This window comes from Rhinopithecus bieti, unplaced genomic scaffold (assembly GCF_001698545.2).
Source record: "Rhinopithecus bieti isolate Rb0 unplaced genomic scaffold, ASM169854v2 scaffold_5260, whole genome shotgun sequence".
In the NCBI taxonomy this organism is placed as follows: Eukaryota; Metazoa; Chordata; class Mammalia; order Primates; family Cercopithecidae; genus Rhinopithecus; species Rhinopithecus bieti.
This window is the reverse complement of record NW_016805896.1, coordinates 5,869,064-5,893,429: the sequence shown is the minus strand read 5'-3', so window position 1 is coordinate 5,893,429 and position 24,366 is coordinate 5,869,064. Positions and strand designations below refer to the sequence as shown.

Here is a 24,366-nt window from a genome sequence, read left to right as displayed (position 1 = left end):
ACCACAAAGTCCTGTGCCTTCAGTCTCAAAACCACAAAAACCTGCAGAAAGATAAATAACCAAAATTGCAAATTGCAATTTTTATTTTATTTGCAAAATATAATTTGGATTGTATACTATTTAGTAACGTTATCTTAAACATGTGCAAAAGAATAATGGGACATTGTGAAGTCAAAACATTCATACTTAAGTTTATTGATGCTAACAAATGCATATGTATATACATATTATGTGTATATGTAGGTATATATAAACATATATATATATATATATATGACTACTACTAAAAGATTAAAGGACATTTGTTTTAATATGATAAAACTGATTTTATTGGAGGCAAGAAAATAACAGATGTTTCAGCCTTCTACTAAATTGTCCAGAAGGGGGACACTTACTCTTGTTTGACAGCTCCTAATCCATCCTTTGTCATGAAAGAATGGGATCTACTTGAAGGAGGTTATTACAGTGAAGGCACAGAGATAAGCTGGATATCTCAAAGCATATAACTAAATTTCAGTGCAATAATTAAATAATAAAACTAATTCTTACATATCAATGAGGAGTTAATTTTTATTGTTTATATTATGCTGTTTACAATATTTAACCAAACATTTATGTGCACAAGATACTTTTCTTGGCACTGTTGAGTCCAAAGAGACTCCATATAAAAATTGTTCTTATCTAAGATTAGACCATAAAAATTACAATGCAAGGTAGAAAATACTATCTGTTCCATGAGAGTTTCATATCAAGCATCATGAATAAAAAGGTTTCTCAGAGAACGAAAAGTCACCTATGTATTGCTGGGGATGAAAAGTGTATCAGGGAAGGTCTTTTACAGGAATTTGAAGAAGGTGAGATATATGTAGATGTATAATGAGGATGGTGAAGGTTATCCCAGTTTATGAGAGGGCATAAGAAAAAGCATCAGAGGCAGAAAAAGCTGGAAGAGGACAGGGAATTTAGTATGTTGTACATACTAAAACAAAGAATTGCATATGTGTGTGTGTGTGTGTCCATATATGTGTGTGTATATATATGTATATGTGTATACATATATGTGTATGTATATGTATATATATATGAGACAGGATCTCACTCTTTTTGCCCAGGCTGGAGTGCAGTGATGAGATCACAGCTCACTTCAGCCTCAGCTTCCTGGGCTCAAGTGATCCTCCTACCTCAGATCCCCAAGTAACTGGGACTACAGGTATGTGCCACCATGACTCGATATTTTTTTATTTTTTGTAGAGAGGGGATCTCACTATGTTGCCCAAGCTGGTCTTGAACTCCTGAGTTCAAGTAACCCTGCTGCCTCATCCTTCCAAAGTCCTGGTATTACAGGCATTAGCAATCCACTGTGTCTGAACAAAATTGTATATTTTAGAGTAGTGGATATTTTATTGCGTACCCTTTTTTTCGGGAACACTTATAAAATCATTCATTATTCTCCTGGGAGGGGTGGGGTACTAGTAAAACCCATTGATTATGTGAGTGTAGTCTGAGGAAGCTTATTTATCTCTGTTCCTACCTCTAAGCTACTATCAACTGACCCATAACAAAATTTTCTCCTAATTCCAAGATAACACATTTTTAAAACTGGCTATTATGCAATAACTTGTAAATGGCTTCTTAATTGTCTAAACAAATTGCAAAATACAGTCATGCATTGCTTAACGAGAGGGATACATTCTGAAAAATACATTGTTAGGTAATTTCACCATTGTGTGAACATCATAGAGTGCATTTACACAAACCTAGATGGCATAACCCACTACACATTTAGGCTATGTGGTATAGCCTATTATTCTAGACTATAAATCTGTACAGGATGTTACTGTACCGAGTGCTGTAGGCAAAGGTAACACAGTGGTATTTGTGTAAACCACGTGTAAACATAGAAAAGGTACAGCAAAATGTATAACATAATCTTATGAAATCACTGTTGTATGTGAGATCTGTTATTGAATGAAACATTATTATGTGATACATGACTGTACTATTTTCATGCTTACCCATTAGCTTGTTCAGGATTTCATAGAACTAGCTATTTTATATAAAATTATATGCAGAAGTATATTTTGATATTTTTATGTGTTGGAAAATACCAGATTTATTTTGTTGACAAAGTCACAGTTATTGCAAATACCACTGTGTTATATTTCTTATAGTCATAATAGAAAAAAAGTTAAAATTTCATTTAGAAGTAAGTGAAAAAATATATACATAGATTTTTTCCTCCTAACTCACAGCTCAGATCTACTTATGGAATCCAGGTAAGTTTCCTGAACTAGATGCTATGCTACATTTTCACTTATCTTAAATAGTACCATAATATTATCATAATTCACAGGTTTCAGATCCCTAAGTCCAACACTGACATGGTAGGTTTTAGTGGGGTCTGTATTGTCCTTCTTCTCACCTTACAACACCTTGTCATTTTGTGACATTTAGAATCTATTTACCAGCTAGAATGTACATTTTCACAAGGTAGGTATTTTACATCTTTTATTTCTTTGTGTTTCTCTATGGAATTCAGCCTAGTGTTTTATTACACAAAGTTAACACTATAGACATAGATGATAAAGATATAAATAAGACAAACAATGCCACAGATAATATAATGCATTAATGCAGGTGTGTGTGAAATCCATGTATTAGTCAAATACTCATGAGGCTATTTACTGCTACCACTTAAAACCAAAACAATACGTGAGATTTTTGATGTTCTGTCTCATACAGCAAGCAATATATATAATGAGAAAATCTCCTGTTCGATTTAAAGTGAATCTAAAACAATCATTTTAGAGCATGTCAGTGTTTTCAAAGAGAGCTGACTGCTAACCACTGGAAAGAAATGCCCCAGAAAACCCATCAAATGGGCAATAGAAACAAGAAACAATGCCATATATTATTATAGAGTCGTTCTACTAGAAAATGATTTGGCAATTTATAAGGAAATGGCTTAGAGATGTATCATTACTTATCCCCAACCACTAACTAAGTTATGGAAACAAATGTTCCAGATTGGGGTAAATCATTTTGGAAAGAAATGTTCTAATTGAAGCTAAAATCAATATGATCCAAAAGGGGGTTGCCCTAAATTGGTGTTTAGCCAAAAGCAAATCAAAAGGGTTTCTTCTTGCTGATAACAAATCAGAAAATACTTTATTTTGAAAGCAATGAAAATCTTGGAAAATAAAAAGACCCATCTGTAACAAGTTTATGTTTGAAACAGTGTCTTGGAGCTGGGAAGGACCTGGGCTAGCTTCCAATTTGCCCTTGTAAGAAGCACTTTGGTGGTGGCTATCCACCTTACAGAACCCTACCACCCCCATCCCATGACTTGTTCTTGATACACAGTGATAAGTTACCAGAAACTATGCTTCTCTTCTGTCAGTTGACCATTGGGATGGCCTGTTTTGGATACTGATTCTCTCACTTATTTCACCAAGTCAGCTGTTTTTTTGCCTAATGCATTTTTCAGAGGCTCTGTCCAACCAGACCAGAATTTACTCTCACCTTCATGCTCATGTCCCAGGATAATCTGACTTCTCTGGTTCCGTATTACAATCTAGTTCACAGGGTCTTTGGAAACCATATCCTAATATACATCCCCATAATTCTACATAAGGATAAAACCATGCTCAGAGGAGCAAAAATGGTTGAGTCTTGTCTACTTTGGTAAGATATATAACAATAAAAAATATAAGATAACTAAAATATAGGGCCCTGTCTCCTCAGTGAGCAGGAAACTATTGTTTTAAAATGTATATACATACCACATCACAGTGAAGGTTAAGTTCCTAAAACTTGACCTCTCTACTACTTAGAAGAAGACACATTACATAGTAGGCGTCATCTGGTTTAGATTGCAGTGAAAATAGCTTTTCCATTTGGCCTTCATGATGGCAGAATAGACCAGCTGGAATTCAAGGTATCTATATGTGTGAAGCCTGAGGTGATTTTCAAAGAAAGAAATTTTATCAGTACAAATAAAGTTTTAGTGGAAGGCCCCGCAGTCTTCAATGGGTGACTCTGCCTTTTGAGACGTCTGCTATCTCTTTATACACTTGGGCATCATGAACTGAGTACCACTTTAATTAAATTAAGACATGTTCATTAAATTTAGACATGCTCAGTAGCTCTTTTTCATCAAGTGGAAGTGTGACATGGAGGAATGGGTCTTCTGAGGCTCCCATGGTATATGAATAGGATGATCAAAACCCACAAAACAACAGTTCCTTCTTTAATCTCTGTCTACTAATTCAAAAGAAATTTTTAATGAAAAATTGGTTGAAAATAAGAAAGGTCAGCCTTGTTTAAATGATAATGTGAAAATCTGCACTGGTACAGTTGTTTACATAGATAGACCCAAATGAAGAAGGAAATATGGGTAAGACTTTGAGCAGTAAATCTTTTTGTATACTCTCCTTAGGACAAACATAGTGTTAGGTTATCGCATTATGTCTTTGGCAGTGACCAAATGGCATAGAGGCTTAAAAGAGCCAGGCTAGATGATTTTTAGACAGAAGTGGAAGCATGATATTGATAAATCTTTTATAATAGGTCAAGGGCTTGAAAATGTTCATGCCATGTCCATGTCCATCAGAAAACCACTACAGTAGAAGGTGATCCTAATAAGTGTGATTTTTCCTGTGGATATGAAGCATCCTATCTGCTGGACCCAGGTTTGCTCAGTGGGATTATGAATGGAGTGGCAGTCAGAGCAGAAGCAGAGCATGGGTGCTTCATTCTGGGTGCTTCATTGGCCATGTTAATCTGAGTACTCAGTTGTCCAACAGAGTGTTCAATCTTAAAATTTTGATAAAGTACATAATTTTGAGAAGATTGCTAACTTCACTGTAGTAGATCAATTGTATTGGATCTCTTTAATTCGGTATGGGCTAGCTACTTGTTCTTAGTGGAACAGATGTTTATTTTTTACTTACTCCTGCATTTCTTGCCCATTCATCCTCAGACATCATTTTTGACCTCAGAATGTTTTATATACTACAGTTTTTCTGATACTACATTACATTAAATCAAGGAAATCACATCATAGTAGAAGCATTGAAGCAACTATATGATTTTCCTGGGAGTTATTGCTGTTATCTCTTTCATCACTGGCAGACTAGTGGCCTTATAACATGATGGAATGAACTGTTAAAAACTCAACTTCAATGCCACCGAGAGATAGTACCTGAGCCTGAGGGGCTGCCTTTTAGGATGTGATGTGTGCTTTAAGTCAGCTACTGATACTTGGGGCTACTTATTTCTTAGCCACAACAGCAGGCTGGAAACAAGGTGCTCCAGAGATGGAAGCAAAACTTCTCATAACTCTTCTTTACAACTGCAGGTTCTGCTCACCTGCAGAAAGGACACTTGTAACAAGTGGAATAGAAACTGAACATTTCACACCATGTAGGCCACTAAAGGAATCAGTTTTTAAAAAGGAGGGCCATGTGTTGGTTGAGGTCATTAATCATGACTACCAAAGGAATGAAAGATGGCCAAAAAACAAAATAGTTTGGGAGGTCGATACTCAGGGAGTATCTAAAGTATTTTTCATTATATTCTGCAGGAAGGAAAATATTATCAAGACAATTCTTGTAGGCAGAGACAAGAAGATCGCATTCCCTGACATGCCATTGCATCTGGACAATTTCCTGAGTAGTTTTATTGCTGCTAAAAAAGTAAAAACATGGAATTTGTAGTTGAGGTTTTTAGTCAAGCTATGGCTTAGAAACCAGATGCAGAGAAAAGGAGTGCAATGTTTATCTGGATTTCTTGCTTGCTGTCAAGTATCTGAATATTAAATAAACATATTCCTCATTTCCTTAAGTTTTATCTCCATCGTTGTACATAGCATGTTGTGGTAGTAAATAAATATATGAATTAGTCCATTAATTGTATAATTTCAATTGTTACAGAACAATGAACATCACTTTGTGATTTCAACTCAGAAAAGTGAGTCTTTTCAACACGATACCTGGGTGCGGTTGCTGAACATGGCTCAGATTTAGTTCTATTGGGGAAATAATAGGATTTATGTAGTTTATGCAAAGAAGGTGATTAAGCATTTGGTGGAAGTATATTTGGACATATGAGAACGTTGTGTGATGGTGTGATATGATATCAATGTGTTAGCCAATGATAGCATGTACTAAGCACTCACTGGGATGGCAACCTAGTGCCTACATTCTCCCCCTAATTCACAAGTATAGGCCAGTGTAGGCATGATATCTTGTTGCCTTGGAAGATTTTGGAGCTGTGAGACAGATGAAATGGATGTCATTGAACTAAGTATTTTTATGTTAAACACTAGAGAGAACTAAAACTACTCTCACTGAGGTTCCCATCATTTTTCTAGTTCCTAACTTTCCAGATTTGGGGTAATCAACTCTTTTGTGAATTTTGAGATATTCCAGTCCTTCTTCAATAGATAATCATTTTGCACCATTTTGCTTAATTTAGCCAGTTTTTTAAAAAAAACCTTGAAAAGCAACCTTAAGAAATACATAAAATTGGTTTTGCTTTTGAGAAAGCCAAAAACTAAGGAGTGATGTCAGAAAGAAGGTGGAATAGGAAGCCTTGGACCCTCCTTCCCCCCCATGGATGCCCTGACTCAATACAAATACACGTCATTCTCTTCATGAAAATTCCAGAAATTAGTTGAGAGGCTCCTACATCCTGGGTGAGTGCAAAGCCAGCCACACAGAAATGAGTAAAAATATGTGAGAAAAGTGAACAACAGAAATGTTATGTGGCTTGACTGTGTTCAGTTAAAATTATAACTTTCATGTTAAAGGACTTCAAATTATGTAATAAAGTATAGTCATATAAATAGAGAATACTAAGCCTAAAAAGAATACTTTCAGGGACTATGGGGAGGGATAGAATTGAATCAAATATTTGATGGTTTTAATACGTTTGTATTACCTATCAGGAACATAGAAAATTAAAGATTTAAAGATTAAAGATTATACATAATCAGTCTTTTGTACAGTATATCAGAAAACATTGATGAAATTATCAAAAGATCAAATAAGTGTCTATCTCTGGAGGCATTTAAGGATGAAATCTAATCTACTGGACGGTAGTTTCCAGTTCTTATTCCTTTATTGAATTTTGATTAGCATATTTTAAATATTCAATAACTATTTGTTAGAATAGACCATCGCAGTAGTTCACAGCTGCACTGCTAGTATCTCTTCAGAAAATAGACTGTGGGGCTTCTTATGCTTATGTGTGTTCCTGAATTAACTGTATGTATTACTGAACTGGGGACTATGATAGGAAGAATTCCAAAAATGCCCTCCAACCCAAGATTCTACACCCTAATTTCTAGAACCTGTACATACGCGGAGGTATCACTCCTGTGATTGGTATGTCATGTGGTACAATTGATGTTGGTAGAGAGATTACCTGGGTGGGCTGATTAAATCACATGAGTTCTTAAAAGCACAGAGCTTCCTCAGTTAGTAGCAGAAGAGAAAGTCAGAGATGTTCACAGCACACAGGTTTTTCAAGATGAAAGAAGCCACATAAAGAATGCAGGCAGTCTTCAAGGAGCTGACATCGATCCTCCATTGATAGCCAGCAAAAAGCAGAGACTGTGGTCCTACAACCACAAGGAACTAAACTCTGCCAACTATCTGGGTAAGCTTGGAAGTGAATTCTCTCCCAAAGTCCCCAAATTAGAGCCTAGGCAGGCTGACACCTTGATTTTGGCTTTGTGATACCCTGAGGATAGAATCCAGTCAAACTTGCCTGGACTTCTGATCTATAGACCTATGAGGTATGTGGGGTTTTTTTACACTGTCAAGTTTGTAGTATAGAAAGCAACATAAAATGAATACAGTACAAATATGAAGAATTTTCTAGGTATGTTAGGATACATAATACTATTTAAAATTATTCAAGTATCTTTCAAACAATAGATGTGTATCAGTAGTTTTCAAACTTTAATTGTTTCAGAATTTCCTGAGGGAGATGATTAAAACTAAGTATCTGTAGGATCTATGTGGGCACTAAAACCTCTAACATAATAAAGTCTAGAAATCTTGGTTTAATTTATTTCAGTTGAAGTCAGGGAATCTAGAAGCATTTCTCATATAAGTGCTTAGGAACCACATGTGAGAAATTAATGTCGATGATATCCAACAATTAGCCAGTGGAATATGCAATTAAAGGAGGCAATTGTGGATAGCAACAGAACTAAAAATGACTAACAGCCCTCAATTCTGGATTCAGTGAGGCTGAATCTGAGGATATTTTAATCTCATTTTATAAAAATCTGGGAAAATTTCAGGAAAAGAAGCCAAAAGTCAAATATTTTTTCCATTTATCAAAACTAATAAACAAAATACTGCCAGAATGGCCCCATTTTTTTAAAAAGATTCATGAAAGGATATGATCTCTTCCAAATAATTTAAAGATAAATGTGTAACTAAGGAGCTAAAATCTTATTTGGGGAAAAGGATAAACTTAATTACCTTGGTTAACAAACTCCTGGAAGAGAAAGTCTTTACCTGGGTCAAGCGTATGTTTGGAAAATCAAGAATCTTTACTCTCCTTACAGAGTAGAGCTGCCTATCACATAAGCGTTCACATGTGCTGAAGTCACTGTCAAAAGTTTTGCTCACATAGCAGGTAAAGAGTATCACCCTGGGAAGAATTGTCAAAACCATCAAAGTGTGTCCTCTGGGTCCTGCACGTTCTCCTTCCCCTCTTGATTGCTAATTCTCTAGCTATTTGTGTGCACACCAGCTCTCTGTATGTCATTTTACTGAGTAATGGATTGACAGATTGATTGATTGATTATCCTTTATCTGAAATTCCCTCACAGAAAAATGTTACTTCCACTAGGTACTTGTAATTTAAACCTTTTATGTCTAATTGTGGAATGAAAGGCTTTTTCTCTTGATATTTTCAGCCATTAGCAAGCAGGTAAAGTGTGTTGTGTTTTGGGAGTGTGTGTGGAGAGAGAAACCCTGTGATCATCTTAGACCTATTAAGTACCCATGTTTTTAAAGAAACGTAGAGGTGAATGATTAGAATGTATACTCATTTAGGTATTCTCCTAAACTCTCCTACCACTGCCCTTCAACAGTTCTTCTCCCTATGGTAATGGGTGAGCCGGGACTACTCAGTGATGAATCTGAATTTCTTATTGTCAATATTCTGAGACAGCAAGAAGCCTGAGCTACAAACCTCTTCTTGGATTTACAGAACAAATACATCCTAAAATAATTATTCTGTAAGGATTCACAATACATGCTCCCTTATCTGTTACAATGGTCACTGGCTGGTTTGTTCTCAGATCTGTTCTCCTTCTATTGCAAATTGTATTTCCTAGGTTTTCTTGCCTAGTGCCTTATGACTGGGTTTAGACAATGAGAGACACTGGCAGAGATGAATAATAGGACAAAAAGAGAATAACTGGTTATGCCCTCCTCCCTCCCCATGCACACACCCTCTCTGGTTCAGGCAGTATCCCCATCTCCAGCATGGGGAGTATATCCTCTATGCCCTAGTTCCTGCTAAGAAGCCTCTTTTGCTAATCTGATTCCCATGTAGGAGCTCTGGGCTTGAGCTCCAGTAATATCTAGTAATATCCTCCCTGGCCCTTCCACTGCTAACTATGGGAGCCACCTCTTTCTGTTATCAATTCCTGAGTTGCTTCACGAAACCCTGCTTGGCTTTTTAGCTCTTCAAACACCACTGTGAGTGCCTAGTGTTAAATTTTCCTAATGGATGTCATGGAATGGGCTCCATTTTCCAGATTAGATCCCAATCCCAACTGATACAATTTCCTTTCCTTTAGCCTCAAGACTTTTTCTGAAAACTTTGATATTATTATAGATGATATTTTATAATTTTTAATAATATAAATTCATTATTTAATATACAAGATAATTTCACCCAGCTCCCTTTACTGTTTCTCTCTCTTGCACTGAAGTTATCGACATCTTAAAGAATGAAAAATCAATAAAAGTTTTGGTGACAAACATAGTATTAGAAAGTGGTTTCCTAATTCCAAAATAAACTTCCATCTAAATTCTACTGGTATATCTCAGCAGGAAACACATGTTTGGGTATTGTGAGAAAAGCCTGAAAAAGACAGATGCTATGTTATGTTGGGGAAGAAAATGAATTAACTTTACATTTATGATGAATTAATGGCAATACTAGAACTTAATGACATGTGTAGCATTCCACATTCTTTCCTCTATGTTATATTGTCTCTCAATGAAGGCAGGCTTTAGAAAGAGTTGGATTATAGAAATAGTAGAATATAAAGAAAGTAAACTCAGGAGCAAAGAACAGAGAGGAGGATAGAGAGGAGAAAGATGATGAAAGGTGATAATGATAGTGGCTTGGAACAAGCTCAATAGTAGGCAGCTCTCATGTGGGTTGGATAATAGGTATTTGGTAAAGGATTCTGGGGTCAGGAATCATGGGATTAGCAAGAAATATCCTGGGAATTATCAAAAATTAAGTGATAATTGTTGGGGGTTGATGTGTGGAGGTACCGGAAAAGGAGAAATAACCCTCTAAGGAGAACATCTCTTCCTCTGAGGAGCAAATCAACTAAATTACAAACAGGTGGAGGACAGAGGCTAGACTTTTCTTCATTGCTGTGTGCCTTGAAGCCAGCATTATGCTTGGTGTATAGCAGATATTCAGCAAATGCCTAAAGCTATAAATTAATGACTCAAAACCACCTTTATTCTATTTTCTAAACTCATGATTTTCATAGCCCAAAACTTTTATATTGTATTATACACTAATTTTTTCATGCATGTAGGTCATATTTTCCCAAATGGTCATAGGTAGTGAGGACCTTACTCTAATACTTCTTTGCATAAAGCAGAAGCAGTATATACAGCAAGTCACAAATGAAAATATAATTTAAGGCCGGGCGCGGTGGCTCAAGCCTGTAATCCCAGCACTTTGGGAGGCCGAGACGGGCGGATCACGAGGTCAGGAGTTCGAGACCATCCTGGCTAACACGGTGAAACCCTGTCTCTACTAAAAAATACAAAAAAAGCTAGCCGGGCGAGGTGGCTGGCGCCTGTAGTCCCAGCTACTTGGGAGGCTGAGGCAGGAGAATGGCGTAAACCTGGGAGGCGGAGCTTGCAGTGAGCTGAGATCCGGCCACTGCACTCCAGCCCGGGCGACAGAGCAAGACTCCGTCTCAAAAAAAAAAAAAAAGAAAATATAATTTAAAAAATCAATGAAAGAAGGGAAAACATTGTGTTTTTGTGGATATTTTATTTTTGTTATAGTAAGAGGATAGCCAAGAAGTAATGTCAGACTAGTTTGAGGAAAAAACACTACTAAGAATAGAAAGGATTCCCAGATAATGAGTATCCTTTTCATAGTAGTGGTATATATACTCATTTTCATGTAAACTGTTTCTGTCATAATAAAACATTGAATTCTCATCAAATCAAAATTTAAAAATCTGTCTTTTTTGACCATTAAGAAAAACTAATCTGTTACTGTACTAACTGTGTCAATTTAAACTCTTTGAATAATGTCAAATTAAGAGCTCTTACAATGTGATTACTACGAATTAATCAAGAGCTGGTTATAGTACCTCCCCTCAACCCCATTCCATGTTTTATGCTGCTACACCAATGTCACATAAGCATGGCCATCTATAAAATCTTTCCTTGGATAAAGCACAGTAGATTCTATTTTGAAAATCCCTGTTTCTTTACTTAAGCCAAAGAGAGAACATTTACTGAGCTTCCAAGCCCCTGATTCAGAGTGTTCACTGTTGATGGCACATTTCAGGATTCTTCCTCAGTGGTTATCCATGCAATTAAACTAAACAGAACAATGAATCACACTGAGTATATCATTTGATTGTATACATCTCATTTCTATGCTCCCTTCTAGTACAAATTAACATGCCAACATCCTACTGCACTGATAGCCACACAACTACTCCAGGCTGAAACTGCCAAGGCAGGCACCTGACCGAAGGACCATCAAACAAGTCAAACACATAGCCAATGCGGCCAAACCAGAAAAGTGAATTAGGCCAAGGGATTTCATCTCTTGGAATTTGAACTAACACTTTCTTCTCAAGGTGTGGACCAATGACCACATCAAAACGACAGTGAATTTAGAAATACAGAATCAGAGACTTTACCCCAGAACTACTAAATCAGAATCTGCATTTTAACCAGACTCCCAGAAGATTCGTTTGCATGGTAAAATTTGAAAAGCTGAAACTACTAACATGGTTAGTAGCTGCAGCAGAAGTAAAAGTGGTAGGGGAGCGCTGGGCTAGAGAAGTTACAGGGGTCCATGTTGAATACAAAACTCTTTCAATATTCCAATTTGATGAGTATTCTATTCTCTCATTGATTACCAAAGAGTATATGCCTATATCTCTTTTCCTCTGTCCCTTCCTCCTCCCCTTCCTTTCTTCCATACTTCTATTGAGGAATTTATTTAGAATCTCTTGAGCCAAATTCATCAGAGAAAGCCAAAGCAGGGAGACATGTAGAAACATAAAAGATAAGGGAACTGTGTGGGGTCTACCTTACACAGTCTTGGTGTACAGTTATTCTTTCAGTATAATTATTAATCATGCCCTCCTTTGGCTCTCAAATATATCCTGGTTTGGACAATAAACTATGTAACGTCTCAGTATGAAACTCAGTGAGGTTTCTTTATGGCCTAGTTGTTCTGCACATTCTAGTCTTGGGTCCTTAAATCACTGTCTCCCTTATTGGGACACATCATTCTTACAAAAATTGACACCCTTGTGCCCTAATTATTTGAAGTAGCTCACACACATAAAAATTTTACTATTTAATTAGTAGAAACTATGTGCCATTAAAGAGTAATTAAAAATTATATTTTGGTACTAATTTATCAATCCTCAAAGCAAGCCCAGGTTATCTAATATCACAGGGCATATCCTGGGCTTCTGACTGAATGGTTTTCTCCAGATGGTCTATGTGCCAAAGCACACTTAACACTCAGGGGCAGCTGACTCCATAATCTGTGGCATTTTCTCTCCACCGTGTGCCTTTCCAGGCTATGAGCTTATGTCTCCCAATTCTCTGATGATACTGTGAACACTTGCCATGGGAGGAAACCATGCCATACATGAACATCTCTGAGGGCGTAGAAAGTTTCTGTTTATTGGATACTATGCTCTATATCTCTAGTTTTCTGATGAAATGTTTAGATGCTTTATAGTGTGGATTGAGCATTATTCTCTAGATAATACAAAGTCAAGAGGTGAGATTTTTAAAATTCTATTCAAATAATTTTTCCTTAAAGTACTATTTTATACAACCAATACAATATAATAACCAATTTTCAATAATAAATATAGTGACAAATACTAAAATAAACTAATAAATTAAACTGGGAAAAACTTCCACAACTTTTCACACACAAATCACTTCAACTATTACTTACAAATGTTATTAAGTAATGTGAAATGTACTATAATTCAGTGATTCTATGCTTCAGAAAATAAACTGTTTCTTCATTTATATAATAAGTCCTATCTTAAAGTCAAAGTAAAGTACTGATCTAAATAAAATTCCATTTTGATTATATTTTGGGCTTTTAGAAAATGAGCAGTGCCAATTATATTTGATATTCTAAATAATTTTCAAAAGCCATGTTAACCTCTACTCATTTTTAAAGAATACATGCAAGGAAATTGCATCCTAAGACACAGCATAACTAGGTTAAATATTCAAAGAATCATGAATTCAAATTCTCTTATTTCTTTTGCTTATATTTTCTTCTGGCCTAATCTTCGCCACATATCTAGGGCTCAAGAGATTCTAAGTAAATTCCTCAATAGAAGGATGGAAGAAAGGAAGGAAAGGAGGAAGGAACAAAGGAAAAGGGATATAGGAATATACTGTTTGGTAATCAAAGAGAATATCATACTCTTCAAACATTGGAATATTGAAATACCTTTGTATTTGTTGATTGGAGACACATTTATTAATGGATACAAAATTACAGCTAGATAGGAGAAATAAGTTCTAGTTTTCTATACCACTCTAGGATGACTGCAGTTAATAATAATATATAGTTTCAAATAGCTAGAAGGAGCATATTGAATGTTCTCAACACCAAGAAATAATAAATGCTTTAGATAATGGATATACTAATTACTTTGATCTATTCTACATGTACTATATATGGAAAAAATCACTGTGTACCTCATAAGTGTGATTATTGTCAATTAAAAATAAAATTTTAAAAGATGATTATTTACTCAATTGCTTAAATTGACAGTTTGTCAGATATAAAAATCAAAATATGTAAAAAACAATAAAAGATTAAGGTTGACAATAGGGAGAACAAGTCATGCTGGGGGGAGGGAGGGAGAGGAGAGATGAATGGGTAAAGAGGTGGCAGGATAGGGGATCACAAGGGGGTAGAATGGATGAGAAAATAAAAGCGGGGGGTGGAGAGAGGAGAAGAGTAGTTCAGGAAGGGCACTTATCTCAGTTTGAATACCAAAATCACTGGGGAGTTGTTATTTGATTAATATCTGGGTGTCTCCCAGGACTCAAGCTCTGAGAGAGCAGGCTAGGTCTGTTTTTGTTCTCTGTTGTATCTAGCGCCTACTGCAGTGCTTCTCAAACTCTCCGTGATGAAGAGTCCAGTCTTGTGTTTCTAATTTATCATGGATAAGCAGTTTGTAAAACAAAATAAAACAAAACAAAAGCAACAACTTTGAACATGAAATGTAAAGAAAAGACATGCAAAATCCAAGCCCATTTATTATTAGATTCAACAGATATATCACTGCTTGTTTCCAAGTCCCATATATATCTTGCCATGGATAAGTAACTGAGTTTTGAGGACCAGCAATAAGCCACTAATTTCTTGTTGATTTGGTAGACCCTCATAAAAAATTTGTAGAGGAGCTTCAAGATGGTTGCCTAGAGGCATTTTATACTTGCCTCCTTCACTAAGAAGAACCAAGATAGTGAGTAGATATTTTATATTATCCAAGAGAAAACGCTAAAATTCAATATGAAAGTGACAGCAACTACCTAAAGGAGAAGGAAGAAAGGCATCTGCTCACCTGAAATCAACTGGGTGCCAGATACCAAGAGAGACTCCTCAATACAAGGAAAGAGTAAGTGAGAAACCTTCAACAGTCCCCATTTCCACCATGGACTGTGGCAATCTGAGCCACAGGAAAGCCCTTTGACTCTTCATAGGTCCTGAAACCAACAAAGGGAGCTGCTGGGAGATCTTACAATGGCACTGCCCCAGAGAGAGGGCTCACACTGGGTCCCAAAAACACCCGGAGATCTAAGGGGCTCCAACAAGCTACCACTTTAGAGCGCCAGTGGCAACACATTGCACTCTTCCGCTTTCCAGTGGTGCTGCAGCTGAGGTGCTCGACAAGCCCTGGCTCTTGCCTCTGGGACTTAGGTGTGAGCAACCACCAAACATTACTGTGTCTAAGGGGAAAGCACACAGAAAGTGCAAGCAAGAAGCTAGCTACGACAGCAGGACTTAGGTATGAATTCTACTAAAGCTTGGGTGCAAGTGGTGTGCACATTCCCCAGCCACCAGGCTCGGCTGCTACCACTGAAGGTAGCACCACCCTATCCAGTGGCAGGACTGCAGCATAACCACTGCTGCCCACAACCTAAGCATTATGATGGTGGCCTGGGGATCACCCCACCCCTGCCTACCATGCTGACACTCACACACACCATCAGGAGGCCAGAAGATGAGCTCATCTGGCCCAGTGTTGCCCAACTTTTCCCATCCCAGAGCACAGAGTCTGGAGGCAAAGAGATTGCTTAGCCCAGTCCACCACCAATGCACATGAACACTTCTCCTGCTACCCACCAGCTACCACCACAGTTGGCATCTATCTGCACATAGCACCTGTGAGTGTTGAGACTGGCCCACTTAGCTCATCACAGTCCCACTGCCAATATAAGCACTCACCATGTGGGACCCAGATAGTTGTCCTATTACCTTCACCCTTGCCATGCTAGCTGCCCAGGGACCTGAGAACCCACCCACCTGGCCCACTGCTATCTACCAGAATTGGAGTAAGCCACCTGGAGGCTCAAGAATCGGTTTACCTGAACCAACTAACACCAGGATGCACCCCTCTGGGACCCAAGGACAGGCATCTCAGCCCATTGCTGCCACCACGGGGCCTAAAGACTGGCCTTCCTGGCATTCTAGCCCACAGAAAAACTTCATCACAGCCTCTAATAGCAATCGCACCCTAAGCCACTAGGAAAATCACAGATACTACTGATGATGTTTACAGCCAAAGAAGTTTTACAAAGACTACACTACTGCACACATCTAAAATCCAAGCCAAAGTGCCCTACTCAACCAACACCATAGGTACATATTCAGGAAAAAGTCCTCCATGATGAAAGCAAATTCAGAAATTTGGAAGAAATGACTATATAGTAGATGCAGAGATACCAATGTAAGGTCACAGGAAACATGCAAAAGGAAAAACGTATGACACCTTTAAAGGGACATAATATTTTTCCAGCAATAGATCCCAATCAGAAAGAAATTCATGAAATCCCAGAATAAGAAATTAAATTATTGCTTCTAAAGAACCTCAGTGAGTTACAATAGAAATCTGAAAACAATACAAAGAAATCAGAAAAGCAATTCAGGACTTGAATGAAAATTTAACAGATAGATATTACTTTAAAATACCAGAAGTTTTAGAACTGAATAATTATTTGAATAAAATAAAAAATACATTTGAAAGCTTCAGCAATAAACTAGATCAAGCAGAAGAAAAAAATCCCAGAACTTGAAGACAGGTCTTTTGAAATAACCTTGTCAGAAAAAAATAAAGAGAATAAAAGAATGAGCAAAGTTTTGTGACATATGATAAACCCATAAAACAATCAAATATTAAAATTATGGGAGTCCCACAAGGCAAAGAGAAAATTAAAGCATTCAATAACTTATTAAATAGAATAATAAATGAAAACTCCCCAATTTAGAAAGAGATTTAGACATTCAGATAGAGGAGGTTCTGAGATCCCCAAACAGATAAAATGCAACAAGATCTTCATGGCACATCATAATCAAACTATCTTAAGTCAAAGATAGAGAATTCTAAACACAGCAAGAGAAAAGCATGTGGTCACCTATAAAGGAACACTCCATTACACTAATGGATTTCTCAGCAGAAATCCATTATGGGCCAGGAAAGAATAGGATGACATATTCAAAGTGCTAAAAAGAAAAAAAAAAAAATCACAAAGTATACTATACCCAGCAAAATTATCCCTCATTAATGAAGGAGAAATAAAATTTTTCCCAGACAATTGAAAGCAAGGGAAATTCATTAGCACTAGACTCTCCCTACAAGAAATGCTCAAGGCAGTCCCCAACCCAGTAGTGAAAGGACAGCATTTACCATCATGAAAACACATAGTAACTAATAATCACTGGTAAAGCAAAGACACAAATGAGGAAAAAGTAAGGGAATAAAGAATATACTAAACCAGAAAATAACAGTATGACAGGAAAAAAATCTCACACATCAGTAACAAGCTTGAACGTAAATGAATTAAATTCTCATCCTAAAAGACATAGACTTGCAGAGTGAATTTTTAAAATAATCCAACTACAAACTGCCCACAAAAAATAAACTTTACCTGTAAAGATTCATTATAGAATGAAAGTACAGGGATGGAAAAAGATATTCCACACAAGAAAACCAAAAGTGAAGCCAGACACGGTGGCTCAGGCCTGTAATCCCAGCACTTTGGGAGGCCAAGCCGGGTGGATCACTTGAGGCCAGGAGTTCGAGACCAGCCTGGCCAACAAGGCAAAACCCTCTCTCTACTAAAATTACAAAAATCAGCTGGGCGTAGTGGTGCACACCTGTAGTCCCAGCTACTCAGGAGGCTGGGGCATGAGAATCACTTGAATTTCAGGAAGTGGAGGTCGTAGTGAGCAGAGATTATGCCACTGTACTCCAGCCTGTGCCACAGAGTAAGACCCTGCCGCACCCCCCCCCCAAAAAAAGCAACAACAGTCCCAAAGTGAGCAGGAATAGCTATATTTATATCACATAAAATGTACTTAAAGTCAAAACACTAAAAGGAAAAAAAAAAGGACAAAGAAGGTCATTTTATAATGATAAAATGATAAAACAGCTAAAGGATATAAACATTCTAAATATATATGCACCTGACACTGGAGCACCCGGATTCATTAAAGCAAATATTACTAGATCTAAAGATGTCTAAATATGGCAATAGATTCTAAAGCAAGAATAGCGGGAGACTTCAACACCCTACTCTAAGCATTACACAGATCATCTAGACAGATCTACAAAGAAACATTAAACTACACATTAGACCAAGGAAACTTAACAGACATTTAATATAACATTTTATTCAACAACTGCAGAATACGTCCTATTCTCAACACGTAGAATATTCTCCAGGAGCTACTATATGTTAGGCCACAAAGCAAGTCTAAAAATATTTGAAAGATTACAAATTATAACAAGTATTTCTCTGACCATAATGGAATAAAACTAAAAATCAACACCAAGTTAAACTTTGGAAACTCATAAATACTTGTAAATTAAACAGTATGCTCCTGAACGACCACTGGGTTATAAAGAAATTAAGTTGGAAATTAAAAAATTTTTTGAAACAAATGAAAATGGGAACATAATATACCAAAACTCATGGTATATAGCAAAAACAGTACTAAGAGGGAATATTATAGCAATAAATGCCTACATTTAAAAAGTAGAAAGATTTCAAATGAACAATCTAATGATGATCCCCAAGGGACTGGAAAAGCAAGAATAAACTAAACCCAAAAATAGCAAAAGGAAAAAAAATAATGTTTAGAGCAGAACTAAATGAAATAGAGACTAACAAACAATATAAAAAACAATAAAACCAAATGTTAGCTCTTAAAAAATAACCAAAACTAATAAATTATTAGACTAACCAAGAAAAGAAGATAGAAGACTCAAGTTTTAAAAAAATCAGAAATGAAAATGGAGACATTACAACTGATACCACAGAGATACAAAAGATCATCAGACACTGTTATGAACAACTATATGCTAACAAACCAAAAACCTTATAAGAAATGGATAATTTTCTGGAAACATACATCCTACTAAAATTGAATCAGAAACAAAGAGAAAACCTGAACAGATCAGTAATGAGTAGTGAGGTTGAATCAGTAATGAAAATCTTCCAACAAAGCAAAGACCAGGACCAGATAAATTCACTGATGAATTCTACCAAAGATATAAAGAAGAAATAATACTAATCCTCAAGCTATTCCAAAAAAATCAAAGAGAAGGAAATTCCCCCTAACTCATTCTATAAGGCCAATATTACCCTGATACCAAAACCAGACAAAGATTTGACAAATAGTGAAACTACAGGCCAATATTCATGATGAACAGAGATACAAAAATCCCCATCAAAATACTAATCAACAGAATGTAACAGCACATCAAAAAGATAATAAACCATGAGCAGGTGAGATTTATATTAGGGATGCAAGGGTGGTTTCATGTACCAAATCAATAAAAAGAAAATGCATCACATCAACAGAATGAAGGGAAAAAAAACAAAAGATGCAGAAAAGGCGTTTGATAAAATTCAGCCTCACTTCATAGTAAAAGCCCTCAACAAATTAGGCACAGAAGGACCATACCTCAACATAATAAAAGTTGTATACAACAAACCCTCAGTTAACATCATACTGACTGGGAAAGGTTGAAAGCTTTTTCCTTAAGATATGAAACAAGACAAGGATGCTCACTTTCATCATTCCTATTCAACATATTTCTGGACGTTCTAGCCAAGGCAATCAGGCTATAGCAATAAATAAATGGCATCAGCCTGGCACAGTGTCTCACGTCTGTAACCCCAGCACTTTGGGAGGCTGAGGTGGGTGGATCATTTGAGGTTAGGAGTTCAAGACTAGCCTGGCTAATATGGTGAATCTCCGTCTCTACTAAAAATACAAAAATTTGCAGGGCGTGGTGGCAAACACCTATAATCCCAGCTACTCAGGATTATAGAAGGATAAGGCAGGAGAATTGCTTGAACCCGAGAGGTGGAGGTTGCAGTTAGCCAAGATTGTGCCACTGTACTCCTGCCTGGGCAACAGAGTGAGACTCGATCTTTAAAAATAAATAAATAAATAAATAAATAAATAGCATCAAAATTGCAAAAACAAAAAGTAAAACTGTCTCTCTTTGCAGATGACATATCTAGCAAAACCAAAGATTCTACCAAAAAACGATTATATCTAATAACCAAATTTAGTAAAGCTGCAGAGTACAAAATGAACATACCAAAATCAGTAGCATTTCTGTACATCATAGTGAAATAGCTGAAAATGAAATCAAGAAGGCAATTCCACTTACAATAGCTACAAAATATCCCAAGAAATAAACTTAACCAAGGAAGTGAAAGGTCTCTACAAGGAAAACTGCAAAACACTGATTAAAATAACACAGGAGGACACAAATAGAAATATATCCATGCTCGGCCGGGCGCGGTGGCTCAAGCCTGTAATCCCAGCACTTTGGGAGGCCGAGACGGGCGGATCACGAGGTCAGGAGATCGAGACCATCCTGGCTAACACGGTGAAACCCCGTCTCTACTAAAAAACACAAAAAACTAGCTGGGCGAGGTGGCGGGCGCCTGTAGTCCCAGCTACTCGGGAGGCTGAGGCAGGAGAATGGCGTAAGCCCGGGAGGCGGAGCTTGCAGTGAGCTGAGATCCGGCCACTGCACTCCAGCCTGAGCGACACAGCCAGACTCCGTCTCAAAAAAAAAAAGAAATATATCCATGCTCATGAAATGGAAGAATTAATACTGTTAAGTGACCATACTACTCAAAGCAACATACAGATTCAACACAATCCCTATCAAAGTACCAATGTCATTTTTCACAGAAATAAAAAAACTTAAAGTTCATATAGAACCAAAAATGAGAAGAATAGCCAAAGTAATCCTGAGTAAAAAGAACAAAGCTGGAGGTATCATACTATGTGACTTCAAATTATATTACAGAGCAATAGTAACCAATACAGCATGGTATTGTTATTACAATAAACACATAGACTAATGGAACAGAGTAGGGAACCCCAAAATAAATCCTCATATTTACACCCAGCTAATTTTGACAAAGAAACCAAGAATATATACTAGGGAAAGACACCCTCTTCAATACATGTACAGGGAAATTTAAATACTCATATGCAGAAGAATGAAACTGGATCCATCTCACCATATATAAAAATCAACTCAAGATGGACTAAAGACTTAAACTTACCCCAAATTATAAAACTACTAAAAGAAAACTACTATAAGGAAAACATTTCAGGACTGGTCTAGGCAAATACTTCACAGCTAAGACTTCAATAGCATAGAAACTAAAACAAAAAGACAAATAATATTATATTAAACTAAAAAGCACTACACAGTAAAGGAAACAAACTACAAAGTGAAGAAACAACCTGTTAAATGGGGAAGAATACGCACAAACTGTTCATCCAACAGGGGACTAATTCCCAAAATACACAAAGAACTCTAACAACTCAACAATATAAAACCAAATAATGTCTTAAAAATTCGGCAAAGGACATAAACAGACAATTCCCACAAGAAGACATACAAATGGTTAACAGGTATATGAAAAAATGCTTAACATCAGTAATGATCAGGGAAATGCAAATCAAAACCACAATGAGAGATCATCTTAGCCCAGTTAGAATGGCTATCACAGAAAATAAAATGTAAGAGATGTTGGCAAGGATGTGGAGAAAAGCAAACACTTATACGCTGTTGGTATGAATGTAAATTAGTACAAGCACTATGAAAAACAGCATGGAGATTTCTCAAAAAACTAAAAATAGAACTACCATATGATCCAGGAATCCTACTACTCGATGTCCATCCAAAGGAAATCAGTATATCGACAGGATACCTACACTAGCATGTTTATTGTGCAAAAATATGGAATCAGCTTAAGTGTCCATCAATAAACAAATGAAAGAAAATATGGTATATATACATAATAGAATATGATTTGGCCATAACAAAGATTGAAATCATGTCATTTGCAGTGACATGGGTGGAACTGGAGGACATTATGTTAAGTCAAAGAACCCAGGTATAATAAGATAAATACCACATGTTCTCACTCATATATAGGTGCTAAAAAATTTGATATCATGGTGATAGAGAACAGAATGATAGATACCAGAGGCGGGTAAGTGTGTTAGAATGAGTAGGGAAAATGAAGAGAGGTAGATGAATGGGTATAAACTTACAGTTTAGATAGAAAAATAAGTTCTAAGGTTTGATAACAGGCTAAAGTGACTACGATTAGCAACAGTGTACTGTATATTTCGAAATAACTAGATCAGAGAACTTGAAATGTTACCCTTTTCAAGGTGATGAAATGATAAATAGTCAAGGTGATGGGTGCCCCCAAATAAGCAGGTTTGATCATTATACATTCTATGCATGTAAAAAATACTTACATGTATCACATAAGTATGTAAAGTATTATGTATCATAAAAGAAACAAAATGTAAAATGTACAAACAACATATAAATCAGAACATTAAAATCACAGCTATATATTATAGTTATATCATGTCTTATTCTGGAATTTGGTCAATTTTGGATATTCTTTTCCCTCATCTTATTGTCACACAATAACAAGGTAGAGAATATGTCACCTAATTTTAAGCATTTACGCTGGGGACAAAAGACAGGTTTATTACTAAGGGTTCCATATTCAGTAGCATAATAGAATGAGACACAATTCTTTTGACAACCAGATCACTACTTTTGCTCATAGGTCTGGGTGGTTTTTTTTTTCCCCCTGCAAATTCCACATGCAGCATTAATTAGCAAGCTGAAAGCACTTTCATTTTCACTTTTGGCTAGCAGACTTCAATGAATCTCTAATTTACACATTTCAGCTCTGCAGACATTTGCAGAGCAATATTTTAAGAGCAAGTCTTTATTTGGCTTAGCGTCCATTTCTGTATAAAGTTAAGATGTGCATTTACTCGTCATTTCAGCAAATCCTTGCCACAATTAATGAATGGTTCCAAAAAAATAAGTGTGTGGTCAATCCCATCCCACTTTTCTTTAGCCTGTAAATTGTTAGTTCTTTTGTAGTAACAGCTGAACACAACGAAAACATCAGCAAAACATTGGCAAAATGTTCTTTCCAACAACTGATTCAAAATCATGATAAAAATGAAAAACATATACAGACGGTTCCTGACTTACAATGGTTCAACTTAGCAATTTTTTGACTTTACGATGGTGTGAAAGCAAGACACATTCAGTTGAAACCGTACTTTGAGCGCCCATACAACCATTCTGTTTTTCACTTTCAGCTCAGCATTCAATAAATTACATGAGATACTCAACATTTTATTATAAACAAGCTTTATGTTAGATAATTCCATCTAACTGTAGGCTAATGTAAGTATTCTGTGCATGTTTAAGGTAGGCTAGGCTAAAATACGGTGTTAAGTACCTTGGGCATATCAAATCCATTTTGACTTAGAATATTTTCAATTTACAATAGATTTGTTGAGATGCAATCACATTGAAAGTTGAGAAGCATCTGTGTCCAAAATTTTGGTGACTATATTTTTAAATAAAAACTATTGATTGCTCTATTTATCTCTCTTGTTTGGAAAGGTACATGCCAAACTGTTAATGGAGATTATTGCTGGGGGCACAGTAGACTGGGAGTGAAGAACAGGGGACCCTTCCTTTTTCTTTATACATTTTGGTACTTTTTGGAATTTTTTCATGACTATATGCTTCACGTGAATATGTAATATTTTATTAATCTTATATTGGTGATGGAAGCTATTTTGAGGATAAAGCTATTTTGAGGTGATTGAAGCCATTTTCCTGAGGAAAAATGCTTCAATCATGAATATGTATTTTTTAAATAAATGTACATTTATTAATATACTTTATTAATCCATTGAACTTTGAAATAAAACAACATGCGAGGCAGGGGTTCTTAGCCCATTAGTACATGGGTGAGCAAACCACTGTGGAAGGGTGAGGTCTGAGATATGAACAGAGATAGTGTGTTAAACCAAACTCTGTGTACTTTCCACTTTCCTATGCTGCAGAGCAACGAAAAATGAGTCAATTTTATCATTTAATGGAATCTCCTTGTGTTTCCAACTTAGGTATCATGGAGGATAAACAACGAAAAGAACCATGTGAGATGGATAAACAACGAAAAGAACCATGTGAGATATGCTCTGGTGACAATGATACAGCCTAGAATTCAGGGCAAT

General features: G+C 36.4%; 1 protein-coding gene and 1 long non-coding RNA gene across 10 annotated transcripts in view; one reads left to right on the top strand and one right to left on the bottom strand.

Annotated features, from left to right (window-relative positions):
* NOL4 (nucleolar protein 4) overlaps window positions 1-24,366 on the bottom strand; it is a 397,837-nt gene that overhangs the window by 185,416 nt on the left and 188,055 nt on the right. The gene's annotated exons all lie outside the window — the stretch shown is intronic.
* On the top strand, window positions 1,165-24,366 carry LOC108530916 (uncharacterized). Its single transcript, XR_001886022.1, has 3 exons — window positions 1,165-1,210; window positions 5,934-5,970; window positions 24,256-24,366. It is a non-coding gene; the product is annotated as an uncharacterized LOC108530916 (long non-coding RNA).